The following is an 11,047-nucleotide window of genomic DNA, read 5'->3' on the forward strand; positions in this document are numbered from 1 at the left end:
GCTTACAGGAAATAGAGGTGGAAAGGAAGGTTGTGTGGGGCTCGATTTATGAAGTACCTTCTGACCCTGTAAGGATAGCTGCAGTTGTCTCTGACCCACTCTGAGGCTCCTGCCGTTCCCTGGATGGAGTTGCAGCGCTGAGGCCCAGTAGAGTGAGCCAGTGTCATCCTAGTATCATGGCTTCTTCGCCAGCCTGGACCCTTCCCCAGGCTAGGTAGGAAACATGAGTGGCAAGAACTTGGATGGGAACGAGTTTAATGAGCAGGTACCAATGCAAAAGTTGTATGGGGACACAAAGGACGGCAGCACCCAGGACGATCTTGTTGAAGAAACCGAAAATTTTGAGCAGCAGCCGGCGGAGACCCGCTGTGAGTGGCACCTGGACAAGAAGGCTTGGTTCCCTAAGATCAATGAACATTTCATTGCTATATAGCAGGCCAATTTGGCTTCCCTTATAATGGTGCCTCTAGTTCTATTAGAAATGTACAAGATGTCACTGCTAGGACTACAGAGCAACCTTCACAAAGAAAAGCCCCTGAACGCACTGATTCAAAACAGAGGGGAAGAAAAAAGATAGTTTCATGTCAAAAAAGACAGAAATACAAATGTTTATATGTCTGGTTTGCCCCCAGACATTGCAGTGGATGAAGTTATATAACTTATGTTCAAATTTGGCATTTTATGAGAGATCCTCAGAATTCAGTCAAGTTTTACAAAGATAATCAAGGAAATCTTAAAGGAGATGAGCTTTGCTGTTATTTGAAGAGAGACTCTCTGTAGCTAGCATTAAAACTTTCTGATGAAGATGAAATTAGAGGTTACTAATCACATGTCGAGGGGGCAAAGTTTCAACTGAAGGGGAAATATGATGCCTCAAAAAAGAAGAAATGTAAAGAAATGAAAAGACTACAAGAACTGTCTCTGCAACAAAAGCAGTTGGACTGGAGACCTGAGAAGAGAGCTGGTCCATCACAAATGCACCATGAATTGTCACCATCAAAAATATGTTTCATCCTATGGATTTTTAAAAATATTTTTATTGTCTTTTTTTTTTAAAGATACATAGATCACAAAAATGTTACATTAAATAACATAAGAGCTTCCCATATACCCCCCTACCCACCCACCCACCACTCCTCCCACATCAACAACCTCTTTCATTATTGTGGCACATTCATTGCATTTGGTGAATATATTTTAGAGCACTGCTGCACTGCATGGATTATAGTTTACATTGTAGTTTACACTCTACCCCAGTCCACTCAGTGGGTTATGGCAGGATATATAATGCCCAGCATCTGTCCTTGCAATATCATTTAGGAAAACTCCAAGTCCCACAAATGCCCCCACATCACATCTCTTCTTCCTTCTCCTTGCCCTCAGCAACTACAGTGGTCACTGTCTCCACATCAATTTGAGAATGATCCATTGGTGCTGAATGAGATCAGAGAAGACCTTCGAGTAAAGTACTCAACGTTTGGACAAATTAAGAAACTCCTTCTCCTTGAGAGGCATTCAGATGGTGTGGCCTCTGTGTCCTTTAGGAGTCCAGAGGAAGCTGACTATTGTATTCAAATCCTGATGGAAGGTGGTTTGGTGGCCATCAAAACACTGCCCAAGCATGGGATGGAACTACAGAATATCAGGTAGAAGAGACCTCAAGAGAAAGGGAGGAAAGGCTGAGAGGATGAGAGAATTTCCTCAACACCCCTGAGCCCAACAGAGGCTTTCAGCATTCAGATTCTATTTGTGCTTCAGAAACAGCAGGACCTTCTAGAATAAGGTATTTTTCAGAGCACCCTAACACATCTAACATGAATGCTCAAGAAGCTACAAATTAAAGAACCTGTAGATGAAAAGAAGTGTGAAAAAACAGAAGATGGGGAGAAATTGAAGAAAGTACTTCTGAAAAAGATGCTAGAGAAGGTGGCTCCAAAAAGAGCCTGAAGAAGACTGCCCTGAAGGAGAGTCTGAAGAAGGAATTCCTAAAAGGGAATCTGAAGAAGACAGTTCTGAAAAAAACCCTGAAGAGGATAGTCCTAAAAAGGAGCCCCCCCAAAAATGGGTCTGAAAGGTAATCTAAAAAGAAGAAACTCAAAAAATATCAAGCAAAGAATGATCTTGAAAAAGAATCTGATGAAGGTGACCCTGTAGAGGAGGCTGAAGAGAGGAGGGTGGCTTCCACAAAGAGTTGAAGAAGATGACTCAGAAAAAGACTCTGAAGAAGATTGTTCTGAAAAACAGTGTGAAGTTGGCTTGGGTAAAGAATTTGAAGAAAATGGTCTTGAAAAAGAATTTGATAAGGAAGAATTTGAAGAAAATGACTCTGAAAAATCAGAATTTGAAGATGATGGCTCTGAAAAAGTGTTAGAGGAGGAAGGCTCTGAGTGAGAGTTTGAAGACGATTCAGATAAAAAGAAAAAAAAGGAAGATACGTATGAAAAAGTATTTGATGATGAGTCAGATGAAAAAGAAGACAAAGAAGATGCAGATGGAAAAGGGCTTGAAGATGTTGATGTAAAAGATGAAGAAGATGATGTAAATGAAAAGCTGTTTGAAGATTCACATGAGAAAGAAGATGAAGAAGATGCAGATGAAAGGGAAGATGTAGAAGATGTAGTTCAAAGATGGCAAATCCAACAAAAAGTTGTTTAATGAAGATTCCAGTAAGAAGTTGTTTTAGGAGTCTGATGAGAAGGGGACTACGGGTGGTTTTGGAAATGTTAATGCAGAAGGGCCCCTGTCCACAGGCAGCAGGTTTGTCTTCAATAGGGATGATGATGATGATGATGATGATGATGATGATATTTAATTCCTTAAACGTGTTTTTTAGGGAGACTCCTCTTACTCTACCTATATTTGTCTATATTTCAGGGTAATTACTAGTAGTATAGCATGAACACGTGCATAGTGGTAGGATGCCATAAGATGAATGCATTGAAGTTTTCATTGTTACCGGTACTTAATTATTTTAAATATTTGCTAATAGGCTATTGGGTTAAAACTTCAGAGTCATAGTGCAAGTAAACAGAATACTTGTCCCTTTGTCAGACTTGTTAAATACATGTAGAATAATATTTTTAAAAGCATTCTGACTGAAGTTTGTAATACTCAAAAATAAAAATAAGTTGCTAATATGCAGGAAAAAAAAATGAGTTCCAATGCTAACTCTACCATCTACTAAGTGCCATAGCACTTTACATGCCTTATCAGATCTTTTATTTCCTTGTTTGAAAATTGTGGCTAATAACTACTTAGCGGTATTGTTGGACCTATAGTTCCTGGAACATTATGTGTCCTTAGTGATTGCTAGTGATCTGGACACATTCTTCTGGGATATGACCCACTTTTCTGGCCCCAACAGTTTTTTTTCTAGGAAGTGCCCCTCTCTTCTCCTCCATCCAAGTGGATATAGAATCTAAAACTAATTTGTATACTAAGTCTGTGTACCCAAACAACATTTGATTCAGTCTAGAGACGGCTATCTGGTGGTTGTAAGATTTGAAGCTCAGGAATTGCATGGAGAAAGAGAGAGAGAGAGAGAGAGAGAGATTCCCAAGATGGCAAAATATTTCTAATAATATTCAATTTATTGGATTTAATTTTTTCCTAAGGCCTAGACATCACCTTCATTTGAGTCCATGAGTTAATGAGATGCATAATATCCTCACAATACACACTCTTTAAGTTTTTAGTTTAAATTTGTTTTTTAGCCTTTGCAATTCAAAGATTCCACACTAAGAGTATTTATATTTTCTTCATACTTGCTTATTTGTTACATTAGAAATTATAACTCATACATTTCCCTTTTCATAATGTAGCAGTTTGATATTATTGATGAATTCCAAAAAGAACTATTGGATTATGTTTATAAACTGATCTGTCCCTCTGGGCATATTAGATTGGATTGGATTCAGAATTTCACTTTTACTTGATTAAATAGTGATTAAGGCTTTGATAGGGCCACATCAGTAGGACATTCAGTCCTGGGCAGAGACTCATAGAGAAGCTGCACTGCAGAGAAGGGAGGCTGGAGTCTTGAACTGGAGCCCTGGGAAGTAAGCACACAGAGGAGTTTGGTTGTGAGGAGAGAGAAGCAAGCCCCAGGAAGAGAGGAACCCTGAGCCCATAGAGAAGCAAGCCCAGGGAAGAGAGGAACCATGCACCTTGAGAGAAGCAAGCCCCTGGAAGAGAGGTATGCAGGAAGCCTGAGCCCTGGCAGACATTGGCAGCCATCTTTCTCCAACATATGGCAAAAGACTTTGGTAAGGGAAGTGACTTATGCCTTATGGCTTCATAACTGTAGAACTGTAGCTTCTATCCCAAATAAATACTCTTTTAAAAAAACATCCCATTTCTGGTGTTTTCCATCAGCACCCTTTTGGCTGACTAATACAGAATTTGGTACCAAGGAGTGGAGAAGTGATTTTGCATTTACCAAAATGCTCAAATGGGTTTATAAAGGTGTAAGGAGTATTTTTTTGAGGAATTGTGAAGTGCTTGATAGAAAAGACCTAGATGACCTTGAAGAGACTGTTGATAGCAATATGGATGCTAAAGAGACTTTTTATGATGCCTTAGATATAAATGATGAAAATATTATTGGAAACAGGAAGAAAGGCAATCCTTGTTTTAAAGTTGCAGAGAACCTAGAAAGATTAACTGCTGGTGTTTTATGGAGGGAAGAATTTGAAAATGGTGTCCCTGGACATTTAGCTAAATCATTCTCCAAAGTAAACTCTGAGAATTTGGCTTCTCCTTGCTGCTTATAGCAAAATGCTAGATGAGCGAGATAAACTGAGGACTGAATGATTGGGCACAAAGAAATCAGAAACTGATTCTGGAAATTCCAAGCCTCTGGAAATCAAGTCTCCAGAAGACAGTGCCCATTTGAGGACTTAACTAAGCTTGGAACTGGTAAATCAAGATTGAAGATACAGTTGTCTAGGACAGACTTGTGGAAAGTCTTACTGTCTAATGGCTTGGACCCCCTGCTTCTTGCATGCTAAACCAACAAGCTTTTTGAGAGAACTGTATGAACCAAATCACTGTCAGCTTGGACTAAAAGAAACATGGAAAGGAGAAATTGAAGGAGAAACAGCTCTAAGAGGAAAACCATGGAAGCTGAAATCTGGAATTAAGATATTGCCTTGGGTCAAGAGAGGAACACCAACTGTGTGTACAGAGAGGGTGAGTTTGCCCCAGCAAGAAAGGGGATGTTCCCACCCAATGTTCAAGGAGTTTTGCTGCCCCAGGGTGCAGAGAGTGTGGAACACATTCCTCAAGGATTAGAGTGGTTAAGGCCAGCACCCCACAAGTCTGAGGGGTGGATATGTCCCTCATGGATTAGAGAAGGCCAGGTATTCAACTCATTGCTCTGAGAGGGTTAAGCTGTATGCCAAAGGTTAGGGAGGATGTTGCCTTCCCCTCACTGTATCAGGGAAGTTAAGTCTCTAACCCAAAGATTGGGTAAAGTGTGGCCATCTCCCCAGTGCTCCTTGAGGGTGAGGTCTGGAGCTTAGTCGACACCCAGATACTTGGTGAGGGTGGAACCAAGAAAAGCCTGTGCAAGCCTGTGAAAGGGTTGGTCCCCATTTCATCCCAAGGAGAAGAAACCATTGTCTTAAGAATTACTCTCAGACTTTGAAATCAAATGGAGGATGCCCTGCAGGTTTATTGAACTGTTCTGGACACATAACTCATGTTTCCCTCCCAATTTCTCCTTATTGTAATGAAAATGTTTTTCCTTTGTCCATTTGTGTATTGGAAGCAGATAAATGGTTTTGTAAGTTTCATAGGTCTACAACAGATGGCACTTTGCCCCAAGACAAAATGTATTTCTTTAAAATGACTGTGATACAATTTTATACTCAGCATTGTTACTCATTTAAGGGGTTTTTAAAAATATTATAAGGTATTTTTGAAATTGTGAGGGTGGTGAGTACCAGTTTGATATTACTGATGAATTCCAAAAGGAAATATTGGATTATATTTGTAAACTGGTCTTTTCCTTGGGGCATATTAGAATCTATTGGACTCAGATTTTTCTTTTACTTGATTAAATAGTGATTAAGGCTTTGATTGGGCCACATCAGTAGGACACCCAGTTGCCATGTCCCTTGGTGGGTGGCGACACAGAAAAACTGTACCACAGTGAAGGGAGGCTCAAGTCTTGAACTGGAAGTAAGCATACAGAGGAGCTTGGTTGTGATGCAAGCCCCAGGAACCCTGAGCCCAGAGAAAAGCAAGCCCAGGGAAGAGAGGAACCCAGGAAGCCTGAACCCTGGAAGATTTCAGCAGCCATCCTGCTCCAAAACATGGCAAAGGAATTAACTTATGCTTTATGGCCTGGTAATTGTAGAACTCTAGCTTCTACCCCAAATAAATACCCTTTATAAAACCAACCAATTTCTGGTATTTTGCATCAGCACCCCTTTGGCTGACTAAAACACATAATAACCCAGATAATGATTCAGTCTTTTATTCTCCAACACTTTTCTGGATTTAAAAGAAAATTATTTATAAAATATGTTGAGTTTTTTAGTGTCTTGCATTACAAAACTCAGTATAATTATAAAGTGATCAGCAAAACTACTCCTTCAATGAATATATTTTGTATTCCTTCTAAGATCCTAGCATGTACTGTTTCATATCGTCTTACATCTTTAATTATAAATGACTTTAATTATATTCCAGATATTTGCACAGAGAAAGTAATGAAGGATTAATATTGTTCTTGGCCACTATAACATGAATTCAGAACTTAACAATTGATGTGAAATATGTAAATACTAAATAGGCTTTCCAATGTAACCAAAAATTTAACAGTGAATCACAGAAATAGGTGTGCATCAGTTACTCAAAAAAAAAGTGACACAAGCTATGACTCAATGCAAATTTATGTCTTTAATATCTCATTTCAGTGTTAGAAAGACCCACGGAATAGTGGTGACATATCATTGTTTATCTTTAGGAAAGACCAAACTGGATTAAACAGAATCAGAAATATGGACAGAACATAAAAGGTGTGGCTGGTCCATAATTCTGATTTCAAGTAGTTATTGTCTTTGTTCTATATATAGATAATTATGGCCAAGAAATACATAAGGCTTGAGTTAAGTTTCACTATTTTACAAGATGAAATGAGGGCAAGAATCTGTGTCTTCTGTATGTAGTTTGTTTATTCATTCCTTTATTCAATCAATTATTCATATGTGGAAAGCCTATACATTGAGTACTTATGTGTGCCAGGTACATCATTGCTAGTTGCTGTAAATAAGTGGTAAATGAGCCAAACAGCATATTGGATCTCATGGTCGTTAATTTTTTTTTAAGGAAAAGAGAATAATCACCTTTATATATTATAATTGGCATTCTATTAAGGAAAAATTATCCTGCTTTATTTATTTATGCTTATTAAGTCTTGAATTCTTAGTTTAATCAGCAAGTTATAACTCATTATTCTTCTTCTTTATGTTAATACTTCAGTTTTCATAAATTTGCCTAGTACGGGCCAATTAAAACTGGCTTTTAACTCATAATCATTGTTTCATCATACCTTTACTTTCTGGCATATTAAGTTGTTCCAGTATTATCCTGAGCATTCCTGGTCTTTAGAATTAGGCATTTCTCCAAGGAACCTGGGTTCCTTTCAGTGGACAATGGTATTTATGAACCAAATTCAGGATGCTGCTAAGTATACTCATTGCTAGCTGTGTCCTCATGTGGTGCAATGAGAAGGACCTAATTATCACATCGTTGTTATTCCTTCCAAAATGCAAATGAATCTAATTACAAGTAAATATTAGAGAAGCACAAATTGAGAGAAGTTTTACAAAATAAATGACCCATGCTCTTCAAAAATGTCCAGGTAATGAAATAAATTTAAAAGAATTCTATATTAAAGTAACCTAAGGAAACATGAATGTTATGGATTGAATTGTGTCCCCCAAATGATATATTGAAGTACTAAATCCCAGTTCTGTGAATGTGGCTTTATTTAGAAAAAAGGTCTTTGAGGATGTGTTTAGTGAAGATGCAGCCACATTGGGTTAATCCAATATGACTGGTATACTTATAAGAAGAAATTTGGAACAGATGGACACTGGGGAGTAAGCCAATGGAAACTGCAGGAATCCGAGACTGGAGTGATGCATCTATAAGCAAAGGAAGACCAAGGATTGCCAACAAACCCCAGAAGCTAGAAGCAAGGAAGAATTCTCCCCTACAGGTTTCACATGGAACATGACCCTGCTGACCATTTGATTTTGCATCTCTATCTTTTAGACTCATGAAACAATAAGTTTCTATTGTTTTAAACCAAGCACTTAGTAGTACATTGTTTTGGTAGCCCTAAGAAACTAAGACAAAAACTAAATGCAACAGGTAATTCTAAACTGGATCATAGTCTAGAAAACAAAAACAAAATATACCAAGGAATTATTTAAATTTAATTATGATTAAGGCTGAGAGAGAAAGGTGGAAGGTGCAGTTTTAAAAACGATGTTGACCTGGGAGATAAAATAAAAGAAATGTAATATATTTAATATATGGAATTTCCAGGCAGTTTGCTATGATACATTGAATATCAGTTTTGGAGGAAGAAGACACAAGTACAATTCCCAGTCATATATATTACTAATGGTTCAAATCTGAATAATGCATTTAATTGTACTAACTCCTATTGTAAATGCGATAGTTACTTGAAAGAATTTTTAAAACTCTAAAGCATTTTACAAATGTTTATTATTTTATTTACATAATCCTTATTATAAATTTACAAATTTAATAATCATTTTTAAACCTAGATCAGAATAGTTTTTTCCTATTTTTTTAAACTTTTAATTTGAAAATTTTCAAACTTACAGGAATGTTGCAAAAAATAATAGAGAATTCCAGTAAACCCTTACCTAGAAACCAACATTTACTAACGTTTAACATTTTTCTATATTAGTTATATCATTCCATCTCTCTTCTCCCCCTGCCCCTCATTTGTCTATTTTCTAAACATTTGAGAGTAGGTTGCAGACATCATATTCCTTTTACACTTAATTCCATGTATATAGCCTAAGATCAGTTTTCAAGTTCAAGAAGAGTTAACAATGGTTTAATGCCTACAGTCTATATTTTAGTTTTTTCAATTGTTCCATATATGTCCTGTAGGGTATTTTCTCTTTCATTATTAGATTCAGCCCAGGATCATTTATTACATTTAATTGCCCTTGCTTCTTTCATCTCTCATTTTTAAAAAATTGTGGTAACATATACAGCATAACAATTTGCAAACATAAAATTCAGTGTAATTACCTCCAGTCATTACAAAACTTTTCAATTATCCAAAACAGAAATGATACACTTCTAATCTATTTATTCTCTAGTCCTCCTGTCTCCTGATTCTGGTAACTTTAACTCTATTTTCTGTCTGTATAAATTTGCATATTCTAGTTATTTCATAGAAGTGGAATCTTACAATATCTGCCCTTATGTGTCTAGTTTATTTCACTCAACATGGCATTTCAAGTTTTATCCATGTTATAGTCATGTGTATCAGAACCTCGTTTTCTAAATGGCTGAATAATAAGCCATTGTATGGATATACCATATTTTCTTTATCCATTCCTCTGCTGATGGACATTTGGGTTGCTTCCACCTTTTGGCAATTGTGAATAATACCACTATAAAAATCAGTGTGTAAATATTTGATCAAATCCCTTTTAAAAATTTCTTTGGGTGTAACATATACCTAGACGGATTTTTATATGTGTAGTTCTTTTTTCTTTATTAGAGAATTTGTAGGTTTACAGAAAAATCATAGAAAAATTACAGAAGTTTCCATGTACTGCTCACAAAACACACAATTTTTGTTATTATTAGCACTTTGCCTTCTGTGGTACTTTTGTTACAATTTGATGAAACAATATTATAATTGTGCAAATACTGTAGTCTATAGTTTACATTAAGATTCACTGATTGTGTTGTGCAGTTTTATGGCTTTCTTAAAATATATTATGGTTTGATATGCACTACCTAAAATTTCCCATTTTAATCACTTCAAATATACAATTCAGTGGCATCAATTATACTCACAGTTTTGTGCCACCATCATAACCATCCATTACCAAAACTTTTCCATCGCCACAAACAAAATATTTCTACCAATTAAGCATTAACTTCACATTATTTACCCTTACCCTGGTTCTTGGCTACCTGTATTCTGGTTTCTTCATTTATTATTTTGCATATTCTAATTTCACATAAGTAAGATTATACAATCTCTGTCCTCTGTGTCTGGCTTATTTCACACAACATGTCTTCAAGGTTTATCCATGTTGTCACATATATCAAAGCATCACCTTTTTATGATCAAATAATATTCCATTACATGGATATACTGCATACATATATGAATTCATCTATTAATGGACACCAGAGTTGCTTCCAACTTTTGGCAATTGTGGGATAACACCACAATAAACAGTAGCATGTAAATATCTGATTGAGTTCCTGCTTTCAATTCATGTGAGTATATATCCCTAGAAATAAGAATGCTGGGTCATATGGTAATTCAATATTTAATTTTCTGGAGGGACTGCCAATCTCATTATTCACAGCATCTGCACCATTTTACATTCTCCTGAACATTTAATGAGTGTTCCTATTGCTCCATGTTCTTTCCAAATCTTTTTTTCTATTTTTAAAATTATTAGCCATTCTAGTAGGTGTGCAATGGTATTTCGTTAAGGTTTAGATTTATATTTCCTGAATGGCTAATTGTATTGAGCACCTTTTTTTTTTATTTTTTGCCAAAAACTTTAGTATTGGTGTCTTACATATAGTCAGTGTTAAATGACCCATATTTATGCTATATACATTTACTTCTCAAACTAAACATTTTATTAGTTTTATTCACTGTTATATTCTACTTATTAACTCCATGAGTTTAATCAGTATACTTAGTTCAAAATAACACAGTCATACACTAGTTCTTCTCAGTCTGGCTTCTTCACTCAATATAACATCCATGTTGTCATACGCTTCATGAATTCAT

At 36.4% G+C, this 11,047-nt stretch overlaps 1 pseudogene; it reads left to right on the forward strand.

Moving 5' to 3' along the window:
- The first annotated feature begins 223 nt into the window (after nt 1-223).
- On the forward strand, nt 224-2,812 carry LOC101413341 (17S U2 SnRNP complex component HTATSF1 pseudogene; annotated as a pseudogene).
- Nucleotides 2,813-11,047: the final 8,235 nt, after the last annotated feature.

The sequence above is a fragment of the Dasypus novemcinctus genome, chromosome 4 (genome assembly GCF_030445035.2).
Source record: "Dasypus novemcinctus isolate mDasNov1 chromosome 4, mDasNov1.1.hap2, whole genome shotgun sequence".
Lineage (NCBI taxonomy): Eukaryota > Metazoa > Chordata > Mammalia > Cingulata > Dasypodidae > Dasypus > Dasypus novemcinctus.